Genomic DNA, 15,942 nt, shown 5'->3' with positions numbered 1-15,942 from the left:
TTCTTTATAAGCATTTAAAGTTAAATGTTTGGCAAAATTTATTAAAATCACGAAAATAACTAATTATTTTGTAGTTAGAAATTCATAAAAAAAATTTTATTTATGTATAGGATTTGAAAATTTAATTCATGGTTCTTTATCACATTTGAAATATTTATTGAAAAGTCAAATCAATTTTTATAAGTGTTTGAAGTTCAAATGTTTATGAAATTGGATATACACTCGTGCAACAAAAGAATCTCTTTAAATGAATTTCGTATTTTGTAAATAAATAAATACCTAAATTCTTGAAATTTTCATTAAATGTTTTTATTATCTTATTCTTAGAAAATGTAATATTAGATTATTCATAAGTTTTTCAATATATTGTATAAAAAAAATAATGATTTTTTTTATGTGCATTTGATGTTTAAATTTTTATAAAATCGTCAGTCACTAAAATTTACTAATTATAAGTATTTTGTGGTAAAAATTTATAAAATATTCAATTTTTAAAGCTTGAGTTTGAGAACTTAATAACATTTTTCTTTGAAATAGTTCATTCTGGAACTAAAAAAACTTAAAATATATAGAATCATAAAAATTTTTTATAGATATTCTAAGTTTAAGTTTGGACAAAATTACATATTGGCAAATAACGATGTTTATTATTTTGTTATTATTTAAAAACATTATTTATTGGAACTTACTTTATTACATTTTTTATGAATTTAAACAAATGATATTTTCAAAACATATGGAAATTCGTTTTAAAATATCAACTATTTATACCATAAACTTATTCACACTGTTTTAATATTAATAGTAAATAATAAATGATTGTAGCTATATCAAAAAAAAATATACTATGAAATATACCTAATGAAATAGGGTGGTAGACTGTCTTCATTCAGAACCATTTTTCGTGTGCAATGATATATTTTACCATTGAATTCAAATTTACATATCTATTATAGTGAAGTTTGCTCATAAACGCTGGTAAACAATTAAACTTTACATCCATATTGTTAATAATATTATCGCTCAAGATTTCTTATCTTTGAAAATGTTATTATTATTATTATTTTATTTTTTTTTTTTTGGTTTTAAGTATTGCAAATTCGTTGATAATGTATTAATATGACTTGAAAAAGCTATGTTATGTTTCAGGTGATACTATAATAGTAAAATATAAGTGAATTTGGTGAATGTGTGAAAAATGTACATAGCTGGCGTCAACCCCGTGAAAGGAAATAAATCATCTATCAATTAGGTGAAAAAAAAGTAATAAATAACTAAATAAATAATTATTGAAATTTTAATGAGATAAAAAATAAATTAAATTGTTTTAAGAAGTACAATTGGAACATTATTCAAAAACTAAAATTAATTTGTTACATTATTTGAAAAACCGAAATATTATAAACTAAAATTACAATTTATTTGTTTTCAATAATTGTTTTCCGTTAAAATGCATCTTGTTATGTAAACAAAAGAGTTACATTAAAGTACAAGAAAATATACGAGTGCTATTTTAAATTTTGCTAGCCGTCCAAAGTCTAGACTCTAGACGGTGCACTGTTACATCATTGTAAATGTTTTCGAACAGACTATTATTATTATTTTTCTTTTTATATAAACGTTTTCAATCTATAGGCGCCTTTTCATTCGATTTCTGGCGAGTTAATAATTATTTATTTCGTCGAACACTGCTTCGCTTTTAATAAACTATGCGCTCAGATAAAATGAAAACGTTAATAAATCGAAAACGACGTTTGATGAAAAGAAAAATCTACCCTAAAATCGCCTATTGGTAAATAGATTACAATAATGTTATGATGTTCGCATTTTTCAAAACTAATTTAATCGATTCAATTATTTTCTAAAAGAACTCATAGAACCATTTGGCTGATAGTCTGTAAATCGTCAAGTTTGTATAAAAATCACGAAACCATATGAGTACCAAAACGTAGAACCGTTTAATATTCACATTACCTTTACGAGAAGTCCTAGCTTCAGTGTTTGAAAGTATACACATTTTCCTTAACGTCCCGAAACGGGTTCTATATACCACAATTTATATATGTTTGTACATCTATTCTATATTTTAAGGTTTTTAAAAAAAATTAAAAAGGAAAACAGGACTCGTACATATTACGTTTGTTTAAAAATTAACATTTAAATTACGCAATTGAAATAATATACGTACACTGGATCGTAAACAGTTAACGTAAATTTAAGACCGGTAATGTAATTGTTATTTGTTTCTGTATGCTTTAAAAACATTATTTATATCATGTAATATTATTATCTTGAATATGCATACAATTTAAACAATAGACATTTTGTACGGATATTATCGGCTTTTAATTTATCGCGTTAAAAAAAGAAATGCAAAAAAACTGGATAATATCTCTATAGTTTGTTACTTATAAAATATACTATGATGTACAAGGTACAAATTAATGATAGTTTTTAATTAATTACCCGACATATTTTAGGATGGTTTTTTTTTGTTGGTGACTGGCTCAAGCTTAATAAATTGGTTACAGAATATAAAATTAATCTTTTCAGGTCAAAGGTTAGAAGATTTCAGCATAATTAAACTAATATTCATAATTTCTAGTAGCTTGTATAATATATTGATACGATCGTTAAAGCATTATGCAGATGAAGTAAAGAAAAACAAATATTATATTTTATGGACAATAGTATTCTATGAATTTTTTAACAAGCAGTACGTACGTAACTAAGTTGAGGAATCAGCTATTATAATATTATGCATTGAGAATTGTTTGGTTTCCATAAAATTATACATTTAAATTAAGTTTTAAAAATAAAAATACAAATTTAGTTAATTTGTGTATTTATTTTTATTCATAGGTAAGAAAATTATTTAATTGTTAAATGTATTCAAAACGAAATTTTATAATTTGTACTTTTTAGGTTAAAAGTTTTGGTTAAAAAAGTATTACATTTTTAGTAAAAAATTGTTTACAAAATACAAAACATTTTAAAATATCATTGTTTTTATACTATAATATTTGTTTTAAAAGTTACAGAAAAGATAAAATTCATTAGAATACAGTGGTTAAATTAGTAATATTTAAGGGATTTAAAATTTTATAAAAAGTTTTTATATTGAACCATTCGTGTTCAGGTGTAATTTCTAGAAAATTATCTTAAGAATACGAAGTATTTAAATTAATAAGGAAACAGTATTAAGTTATTTAAACTCTAATAATAATTTGGATCACCAAATGATATATTTTTAAAACTAAAGCATGATTCGAATTCTAATAATTCATTATCAAATTTATGTATAAAATGACAATAATATTAATACATTTATTATAAAATCGACACATGTGTTATTCATAGAAACATCAGCAGCGCCTATCATTCATCGCATTACATAGAGTATAGTAAACAAATCCGTGAGTACTTCGTCTTTTACATTCATAAAATATTATTAATCATAAGTATATGTTATTTTTAGTTTTAGCCTTGTTTAAATTTTTATAACATAATTATAATTAAATGTACATAATTATTGAAAATGATTTAATACATTGATCTTTAGTATACGTTCATATCTGATAAATCATTTTCACAGCTACCAAAAGAATATTTTAACTTATCTTAAGTAATTTATGTTGTAACATAAAAAAAATTCTCAAATTTTAATTTATTATATATATTTTAAATTCTGTAACAGATTAGTCACTGTATACATTATATATTTATACTTATAATGTATTTTGTTTTAAACACGAAAGTTGCTATAGTTTAAAATTGATTTGAAGAAATTCCTTAAGTCTCTTGCTTGCCTAATCTAATCACAACTTTAATTCTGACAAATCGCTTGAATAGCTTGTATGAGTATCGGAAAATCGCATTTTTGTTTTAAATACTTGGATACTTTTTTAAAATTATTGATTCAGATTTTTGACAAATTACTTATTTCAGCTTTTCTTCATAATATTTGGGAAAAAGCTTACCTACACTAAGAATTTACCTTACTACACTACTACTGAGAATTAAAAGGAAAACTTGATGCAACCGTGAATAACTTTAGCAAAATTACAGAATTCTTGTAAATCATAATATATTTATTGAAATATAAACATGTAAATATAGAGGCTGACACATCATCTCAGAATTGTTTTTTTTATTGTATGGTTTATTATATATTTATTTGCTGTCACGCAATGACAAGGTAAACTTGAAATATACTATAGGTACTAGGTACAGAAAACTGACGAGTGTTATACATATATTGTAAATATATGAAACCGATATGTGTAATTGTAAAATCTACCACTGCTGTCTAAAATTGTTTGAATTTTTAATGCTGCTTTTGGTTGATTAAAATGTGTCAAAAGGATATTAATAAATATAATAAAAACATAACAAAGTAGATAATAAAATGTTGAAAAATATATATTAATAAATGTTTAGTCAATGTCATGAGATGGTCAATTTTTCGATGAAAACGTAAAAACTTAGTGGCTACGACGTAGTGATTATTGTATGCGCCGCAAATTTATTAATTTTTATTTGTAAAAGTTTTGTTTTGACAATGTTGACGATCGTGGATATTTAAACCTTTCATAAGAAATCGTAATATTTTACAGTTGGCTTGCAATATATTACACTTTAGATATTGTAGGTAGCGAACGCATTTATTCCAACGAGGATACACTACCGTTTTTGGGCTTCTATTTATGACTCAACGAAAACGATATAATAATACGTATATCATTATGAATATCTTCGCACTAGATGGAATTTCAGATCATACTTATATTATGATGGACGTCTGAATTCACCGAGTCTAAAATGGGCTAATGATTTGTAATGGAAATTCTGATGTATATACTATATTACTATAATAGATGTGAGTAGTTGGGTGACCGAAAATTACCATTTACTTACACTATTATACAAATCATAAATGTCAGTAATGGTTTTATTAATCGTACGGTTATGCACACCGCGAACTCCGTTAATTTTTTATTATAATCATAGAATCATTATTTTGTTTGTTATAAAATCATTAAGATCAAAAACGTATTTATTTTTTTATTGTCTATTAAAAAACTTTATTCAGTAAAGATATTTTTTCTGAATAAAATGTAACTGCAGTTTTAAAATTTATTTTCGACAATGATAAAAAAAATAAACAATTTTTAACATACTCAAGAAATAAGTCCTTTTGAATTTTTAAAGGCGAGTCTTCAAAGATAATTTGATTTGTCCAGCTTTATTCACAGGGAGTCAATGTTGTTAAACATAATTTTAATTATCTACGATTAGATGAGATAACAGATAATTAATTGAAATTTTAAAACGGTATATTAAATTAATTTTTTTTTTTTTTAATAGTATTTACACTATAAATATAATATTATATAAGTTATAAATGTAAACATAACTACAATAAACCATATGTAATAATTAATAAATGTACATGAATGTAATATAATAAATGAGGTATAATAAGTATTAGCGTGAACAATTAAATACTTTTCACATAAAAAAAAATATAAATATTATAAATTATTTAAAACGTGAATTTTAATTCGGGTAGTCTATCCAAGGCTTTTTATCATGGACAAAATATAAACGTTGTTAAAATTATTTGAAAATTGTATTTAAAAAAAAATAATATTATAATAATTGTGTTTGAAATTAATTTTTCAAGTTTTAAATATTATTATCCACTTTGAAATTTATTAATTTATTGATTTCAATTTGTATTTCTTGCAGTCGGATAATTATAGAATAATGCCTCGAACTACATATGACTTTATATTTAACTTAATAAAATAAAAGAGGGATTATGTTTTGGAAAAGTCAAAAGACAAATGATTTTGTCTAGATAAAATGAAAAACTGTAGAGAATAGAGGACGATAGATAGTCAATAGAATAGGTAACATAGAGACGTCATATCATATCCTGTTCGTATACCGACTATGTTTCACTACGTAAGCTGAATCGATAATTTTGTTCTTCCATCAAATAGAGTTATGATTTCTATTTTAGATGATAGTGTGATACCAATTTTAAAATTAATTTAAATTAGATAAAGTACTATGGTTGTATCTATACTAGGTATACCTAGATACATGTACCTAACTTAATTTAGGTATTCTACATAACACTGCAAGTTATAATAAAATAAGTTAAAATGGACTGGAGATTTATGCGTCAACGCCTTTTTGTTTTCACTATTTGATTCATGGGACGTTTGGAGTTTTCGTCGGTCTATCTTAGAACATGACTTTGGCACCAATTTGCTATCGTGCGCCTATATAACCGTATTACTGCGGCCAAAATTCGGTCTCGACGTTTGCCAAAATTCAAACGGACATGACAGTGGCGCAATACAAGAGGAGGCAAAAACATAATGCTGTTAATACAATATTTTTGTATGTAGCTGGAAATCTAATGTCTGCGGACGGACCGACTACCGTAGTGTCATTTTCATATAAACATGTTACTGACTACTAGGTCACCAATGTAAACTGATTACTTACTTCTATGTTTTGTAAATTTATCTCAAAATTCACAGTTGACATAAGTATTGATTTTAAACTCAGCCATGATTACAATTTCGATAATATATAATTTGATCATCGATAATGTTTTCAATACTTTTTATCCACTAAATACACGTATGTTATTCAATTATCTAAAAATGTTATTCTGTCACCCGTAAACTATAAGAAATACAAGAATTTCCATGCCAAATAATATATTAATTAAAATTTAAAAAATTAATCTTATTTATAGTTATATTATTGTTTCAAAAATGTAAAACATTTTTAATTTCGTATGGACTCATAGACAAAATAAAATAAAAGTCAATTGTAAAATAGAAACATAAAAAACTAAATATAATATAAACCTTATAAAACTTGATAGGTAACGAGTTTATTGCCATACAAATTTTATCGATTTTGATATGAAAGCTATGAGTAAGTTTCATATATAAACATAAATTGCGTGCTTTTACTTATGATTATGGACATTTTTTTTAAGTTTTCATTTATTTTTTTTGTAAAATTAAGTTAAAAAAAAAATTTATGTAAAAATCGTTTTAGTCTGGTAAATAATGCTAAACCATTCTCAAAAATAAAAATAAAACATATATTTATTATTTAAAAAACCAAAGCCTATAGCTTACATATTATCAAATTTTCACCATCCAAATACTCAGATTTCTAAGTTTATGTATAAAATGTATGTGACTTGAAATATTAGGGTCGAGCTCTTTTGTATCACTGAACAATTTATAACAAATCGATTGATCGACTGAAGGGGAACTTAAAAAGCGTAGTCCACTGATTTATGCGTATAACTATACCGTCGTCGCGGTTAATGTACCGGCCCGATTTATTTTGAGAAACTCTTGAGTATTTTAAAACTTTTGATTGGTTCATCCGACATAATAATATATGTACTATAAACTAATTAAACTGTTATACTGTATACGTTGATTACACGTCAAATGGACACACCCGTTTCTACACATAAGTAATATCCATTTATACATAAACGATAATTAAGTTTATAATATCGTTTGTCTATTCTATTTTGAGTGAATTTATTTTAGGTTTGGTTAAGCGGATGAATCTACAAGTTTTGCTGTGAGGTACGGAGGTTAGTTTTTTTGAAATTTTATATACAATTAGAATTTGATTAGAAATCCCAAGTGCTTTTAAAAATAATCGAGGAAAAACTAGAGAAAATTTTCGAAAAACGGGAATATTTATGCAATACTGTTTTTGACTACATTTTTATTTTATTGTAATTTAAAAACAAATAACCAACCCACGTAGATACTTTTTGATATATTCAATAAAAACGTATATCAACATTGTTTTAGAAATAATAAAATTTTTGATTTTTTTGAATTTTTTAAAGACATATAAAGTTTTAAATTTTTTCTTAGTTTTTAAAGTTTGTAATTTCTTGAAGATAAAATCTTTACTTAGTGTTATAGGTGCGTAATAATGTAAAATTTACGACGATAACACATAAGTTTTTAATAATATAATAAATATAATTAATGGCTAATGCGTTTTAATATATAAAAATAATAAAATTACCAAGCAGTTATATATAATAAATAATAATATAGTGAGATAAAGGTTTAACAAGCACTTTACAAACAAAACTATTTATGTCGGTACGTGTTTTTATATCATCTACGTATAATTTTCTAGGTATAAATAATCAAATAATATCATCGTTTAATAAACGACCTTTTAAGTAATTTGAATTTTTTTGCTAAATTATTTTCTAATAAAAAGCAAAAAAAAAGTCATGTTGAAATGTTGAAGAGATAGACCAACCCATATTATGTTATTTGAATTTTAGTGAATTTGATGAAGGACATTTTTGGCCAACGTTTTTATATTATAATGATTTAATATTTGAATTTTGAAACCCATGCATAAGTTTTCGTTTCTCGTGAACTAGTGGGCGTTAATTATTATTATTAATACTTAAGTTTAAGCAATTTGAAATTGTTTTGTTATGCCAAAATGTATATTCATTTCAAATAAAGCAAATTCATGCAACAATCATTTATATAGACAGAATAATACGTTAAGAAGTCATTTTTTTGCAGAATCGTTTAATTTATACGTATGGGACTAAAAACCACGACTGTAGGGTTGCACAAAATGACAATAATATAATAAATAAATGTTAAATTCAGTTCTTAGTCACTTATGGGGAGACTTTTTTTTTATCGAAAAATATAAACTTAAGACCACGATGTCAATGGTAAATTTAGCTTAAATATTCACAAACTTATTTTTAAATTTATAGTAAAATTTTTCAAAAAAGTAACCATATAATCTATTAAAAAATGTACTCAGAAAACTTTAATTAAGTTCACTGTGTAGTTTTTTATTTAATTAATTATAACTTATAATCAATTTGTATTAGAAGTATATTAATAATTTCTTCAATATTTTATTAATTTATACAACTCTGTACGTATAGTAACTTAAAACAATATAATTTAATTACAAATCTATTTGGAAAAAGTTGCTATGTAAAAATTTGAAAAGTATGATTGAAAATTACGAAGATCAGTAAAAATATTTACAACAAATATCAGTTCTTTTTATTGTAAATTAGATAGGTTAGTATATATATTACCAGAAAGGCAGGAAATATATATTTATATATGATGTTTCAATGGTCAAAATAATAAACATGCAGGTTATATGTTTATAAATAATATTATATTATTTTAAACTATAATATTTAATGGTTATTAACTAACTTTATGTAAGTTAAATTTTTGTTTAATAACAAGATTTTATTTGAATTTTGGCTTAAAACCCTTCTGCAGATTATAATACAAAAATTTGTAGAAAAGGTAAAGGGAAAAAAACATATGCATTTTTGGTACTACGTGGTTGTGTGTGTACACTGTACATACGAGTATATACACGGATAACACACATTTACAATAAATTAGGCGCATTTAAATGTAAAAAATATCCAACTCAAAACGGATGTTTAATGTTTTAAACAAATTAAACTGTAGGTATTTAATAAATATATACCAATTGTAAATTTAAAATTGAAATGTACAATTAGTTACTGCAGTTTAGAGTAGATACTAGAAATGTAAAATTTTGGAAGTTTAAATTTCGAAACATTTCTAAAATGTGTGTAGTTTAATAATTTCATTTTTTATTTTCTATATAATTTTAATTTTTTTCTTGCTATTATAAAAAGTTTGAAATATTTTGTAATTAAATTTAGAAATATACATATTTCATTAATTTGATTATATTCTTAATCTTAAATAATCTTAGTAAACTTAATTTCTAGTTGAATTAACTAATAATAAATATATAATTTATTTTTTTAAACCAACTTAATTAACAAAATATAGTAAATAAACATAAATAATCATTGAAATATTTTTGTTATGAAATTTCTTTTGAATGTTGTCAGTAGTCTCGAAATTTTCATTTAAGAAGTCTCTAAAATGAAATTTTCTTAATGGAAAGTTTCTAGTAAATGCATTTTAGGTAATTATAGAAATTTTAATATAATATAATTATTTATTAAAATAATTTTCAGTTAACAGTATTTTGGGTAATTAATATAAGTAGTTTATTTTAATTAAACAATTCATTTGTATAAAATAATTATAAATAATGGAAATTTTCGCACATTTTCTGAAATATTATATGATACTTTAAACAAGTAATCGTCTTTTAAATAATTTTAGCTTAATTCAACTTTTATAATATTGGTATATTTCATTATATAAAGAACATAGTGAAAACTTACATGTTATGTGACATCCACTACATTACTATTTATACCTCCATATCAAGAAAAGTATCGCGAACTACTCTTACAAACGTCGTTTAAAAAATGATTTTCAGGGCCAAATATGTCAGAAAATAATTTTGGACGATTTATTTTATAATATTTTAATCTAGGCTAATTCACCAAGCACACTTATTAGTTATTACATTCTTATATTTAAAAAAAATAATTTATTAGTATTCCATTTTTAAGAATTTAGAAGTGTACTTAAAAATTACATTTTTCATACTATTTAAGAGGGTCCTGTGATGGAACGGATTTCTTTTAGAAAATGAAAACTGTTTTTTCATACCGATATATAACTTTTTAAGTAAACCATTTTTAAAAAAAAAACTCTATGTACATACATAGACTACGAAGTATTAACTGAGTCATCGAACGCGTGATACTTTGAACATTTTATTTATTAATTTTAGTCCATATAGCATATAGTATTATAATAAAATATAGATAATAGAATTTAATTAAAAAAAGATGCTGAAAATTAACGCTAGGAATTTCAGATATTATATTATAAGAACGGAATGTAAAAGGGGTTGTTTGGATAGTCTATAAAACATTATAAGTAAACGCGATGAGAAAACGTGTGTTTAGTATTATATTATATTATTAATTATTTTTTAATAGTATTGCAGAAGCGTAGTTAATCTGTGATATGTTGAAATTTGTGAAACATACATGAAATAATACATTATTAGTTACAATTTTGGGTGACAGCGGTTACTTCCATGCGTTATAGGTATTTAAAATGACACACAATATGGAGTGATACGATCGGATGAGTATTTTATGAATTATGAGTATTTAAATCTTAGATAAATTATATAATGAACCAACGTTTTACAATTTAATTCATTGAAATTAATAAAAATATTAAAAAAAAAAAAACATTAAAACGATGAGTGTCTGGTGTTAAACGAATCAGCCGGTAAGTGCATTAACTTTTTCTCTTATTGTTTATTGTCATAAACATGATGCTCACAGTTATTTTGTAATCATTAAAATGTATTAAGTGATCCTGCACGCTTCTAACGGAAGTGTCTTGGCTGGGACGGAATCGCTGCTTAGTAGTATTTAAAATAAATTAGTTTACGTCTGCTCAATAATCTAATTTTAATTGAAAATGTTATATACGTTGATCTATACAATTGTAAAATTAATATAATATACAATGTTATGTTATTTTATATTAATGTTCGTTATGTCTTTTTTCGAGTGTCACAGTCAAGTTCTGTCTAATCGAACATTATCTACGAATAGTGATTTTTAAATATTATCTTAACGTCAAGAGTGTTACGGGAAAGCGTTTGCCTGAATGTATCAATATATTATCAAACAGATAATATAGTTTGTAATAGTAATTTTCAGATCAATCAAAAATAATAATAATAAATAAATTTAAAAATATATGATTAACATTTTTGAATCAATATCATTAAATCGTATTTATGCGCAATAGCAATCTGTTTGAAAATAGTAACGAAAATAAGAAATATTTTTATCGTCTCATGAACATGTTTGACTCTACGCTCATAACAACTGTATAACAAACGAATATTTGTATTTTAATAATACAATAATATTACATTTTTTATCTGTTGGTCGTCGCGTGTGTAGTCAATTTGGTACAATATAGTCTATAATTTTGGACGGTTGTACTCCGAAAGTCCAAATTAAACAAGTTCGGTATAGGATTATTAATTCATTACGATATGTCAACTACGTGGAAATAATTAAATGCGAACCATGGCTATGAATCCGTGGGATTTTAAATTGCACAACAGCTGATCAACTGTTTGCTTGATAGCTATACCACAATGGAATTATCATAATGAATCCATTATCCAGTTATCCCATATCTTCTTTTCACTAGGTATTATAGAACCGACAAAAAGCAAAATCGATTAATAATGTTTATTGAATTATTGTTTTGCATTTGTATATTTGATTGTATGCAGGAGATGAAGAGGCGACGACATGTTGTTCACAAAAAAAAAAAAAACACTACATGCAAAAACCGTTATTGACGGCTATAATAATATTGTTTTATTATTATCCAACTAAAATTGGATACGCGTCAGTATTGTCGTGGGAAAAATATTCACTCGCCATTTGATAATTGAAAATTATTTAGTATTTATAAAGCAAGTTACGATATTTCGTTTGTTACTTATATGGAACCATTAAAATATTTAAAAACTTATGATTACTTCGAGTCAATTAAACAATATTTTTAAATGGAAAACAACATTTTTTACCTAAAATATTTTTTTGGATTTTTATAATTAATCATCTTTCAAAGAAAAAAACCGAAACAATAATTGTTAGGTTTTTATTAACAATCCATGTCAACAAAATCATTTTATATAATAAGGTAATAACTAATAATATTATTAATGTATCTTTATTATTTTTATATTAAGTGCATATTTGATTTTACGTATAAATGTGTTATAAATGTATTTAAACTTTATATAATGTCATGTAAATTATTTTAATCCTTTATTTAAGAATATATAAACTTATAAACGGATTATTATTTTCATAATATTTAGGTTTAACGCATTGTTAGAACTGTCCATTATTAAATTGCTTATTGTTGTCAAAATGCAATACTTTTATCACAAATAGTATTCGTAGACTTAGTTTTATTGCAACTACGTGCGAATAATTTTTTGAAAAATATTTTATTTAAAACTACGAGAGACAGCCCATCTAAAATATGCATGAATAATTAATATATATTGAGTATTGTGTAAAGAATTTTTCGCTGCAGTAAGCACAGTTGTATTCTCGAAGAAAGATCCTACAGAGCCAGTAACAAGGTCATGAGCTTATAAGTATAGAATTTGTAATATTTGTAACCCTTCGGTAAGCTAAGAAACTTATGATGGAAGGTTTTTAAAAGAGTTCATAAAATACTAAAAAGACAAATAATAATAATGAATAGTCGTCAAACTTATACAACTTAAATTAAATTTAAGTTTAAAAGTTTTAAATACTGCTTAAAAAGTTTTAAGTTTTGAAAGTCAAAAATATTGATTTTAAGAATCCTATCAATTTACACTTCCTTTTCTCAAGTCGTCCAGTTTAGTTAAAAAATGTTAACACAATTACTTATTATATTGTATTTATAAACAGATTGTAAATTATTCAAGTATTTTAATTTTTTTTACTGAAAAAGAATTCTACATAGGTTAATAGCGAAAAATTGAATTTTTTGTACCAAAGTGTTAATAAAATTTAAAAATTTTTCTTTTAATATACGCTATTTATATCCTGCACAATATTTATGGTTGATAATTTATATAGTACAATATCTGTATTTGCATACAGTGACTAAGATATTTTTAAAATACAAAGCTTTGATTTTATATACTTAAGTTAATATTACGTATATTCATTATTGCTATGTTTTGGTCTATTTAATAAGAATTTAACTAAACTTTTTATAGTTATTTTTAAAGAGCTGGTATATGAATTATATGTCTGACTCCTTATATATTTATTTTTTAATATTGATTGAATAAGCGATGTGTATAAAAGTTTTTTATTATTAAATATATTTTTAACATCTTTAATGATGTAAAATAATTTACGTATTATATTGATTAAAGTGTTTACACGATGATTCGATTTAAATTTATTATCTAATGTTATACCAATGTACTTAATTTTATTAATAAATTGCTGGGCAATATACATTTAATTAGATGTATTAGGAATGATTGATCAACTAACAAGTATTTTGTATACCACTGGATCAATTATTTCAAGATTTATTTTAAAGTAAATATATTTCGATTTGTTTAAATGTATTTCCAGTAGGATTATATTAGCAAACCAGACCTTAACTTTATTTATAATAATATTTGAGATAAAAAAAAGTGAACCTACCGATTTGTCAAAATAACCGTATTGTCAGGATAGCAAATTTAATAGAATTTGAATTTATATCTAGGTTCAACAAACCTTTTGAATATATGTTAAAGAGAATTATAGGTCCTAGAATCATATCTTGGGGTACACCATAATGTACCTCTAATTGTATACTTAAACAATAATTAACTTTAACTACTTGTATTCTATTAGTTAGATATAAATTTAGTAATTCATATACATATTTTGTCTCTTAAATCATCATATTTTAATTTTTTTTAAAGTATTATGTGATTTATATAATCAAAAGCTTTTTTGATATCTGAGAATATTCCTAAACATTTTTTAGTTTTTAGGTTTGTATGACTACATTTGATAATTAAAAATATTAAATCCTCAATAATCCTATTTGTTATAGAGCTAAATTAAAAAAAAAAAAAGATTTTCTATTTAAGAATTTCATTATTCTATTTTTAAAGCATTTTTCTAAAGTTTTTGATAACGTTTATAATAGAGCTATTGATCAATAGTTATTATAAATTTATAGGTCATCAGATTTTATAATGGAGCAACTATACATATTTAAAGCATAATGGATAAATACCTGAAGAGATTGTCAAAGGGTAATTTTGTCAGAGTATGAAATAGTATAGCAGTTTGTTTTAGTTTATGGCATGTTAAACGACCTTCAAAAAAAAGTTGTATGTTTTTTGATTTTTTTATGCATTTTTTCAATTTCATATCTATCAACAGGTGTTAAAAACATTTAAAATGTTACAATTATTATTTATTTCTGCCCACGTTTTTTCTTCAAAACTATTCAATTTAAGACTATATTTAATATTTTTACCAATATTATCTCAAAAAAATCAGAAAATATGTTGCTAATTTGCTTTTGTTAGTGATTGTGATACCATTTTTATCAACAACTTTGTTAATTATTATTGATTTTTTGCTTTTTTTTACCTATCACTTCATTAATTATGCTCCATACTGTTTTTTGTATAATATATCTGCTTTATCAATCATAGCGTGATTATTGGTTTTTTTATCAAAACATTCAATACATTTCTATAATTATGGTAATAAGTTTTGAATTCCTTTTCAAAAGATTTATTTTGTAATTTAGTGGCCATATTTTCTCTATATTCAATGGAAATAATAAGTCTACGTGTGATCTATTTCTTGAGTTTTTTAATTTTTAATTTTTTGTTTTAGAACTATTGGTCGATAAATTAATTAATGCAAATGATTTTGTGTTGAAGGAGTCATACGACTTATCAATATCTATATTATTTATAATAGTTTATACATTTTCGATCTGAAAAAGCATGCTTAGTTGATTATAGTCAATTTAGGTGATATTTGTATAATTAAAATTGTTACTCTACCAGCTTGTTTTCTCATGATTAATTTTGTTAAGTTACAGGAAGTTATATTACATTTTACTATTCATTTATAAGATTTAGTATGATCGGCATTAATGTTTTTGATAAAAATATGATCAATATTTGGATTTAGCATTGTTAAATATACGAGTATTATCATTGATACAAAAATTAAAATCAAATTGTGAATGAAATTAAGGTATTTTGCTTTTTTTAAGGAGTTACTTAAGATGTCGACATTAATACCACCACATGTGGTTATGTTTTTAATATCGAAAGAATTATTTAGATACAAATATGATCCATTTAAAAATACGAATA

Source organism: Melanaphis sacchari, unplaced genomic scaffold (assembly GCF_002803265.2).
Source record: "Melanaphis sacchari strain LSU unplaced genomic scaffold, SCAv2.0 Contig88_pilon_pilon, whole genome shotgun sequence".
Lineage (NCBI taxonomy): Eukaryota > Metazoa > Arthropoda > Insecta > Hemiptera > Aphididae > Melanaphis > Melanaphis sacchari.
This window is presented reverse-complemented; position numbering follows the sequence as displayed.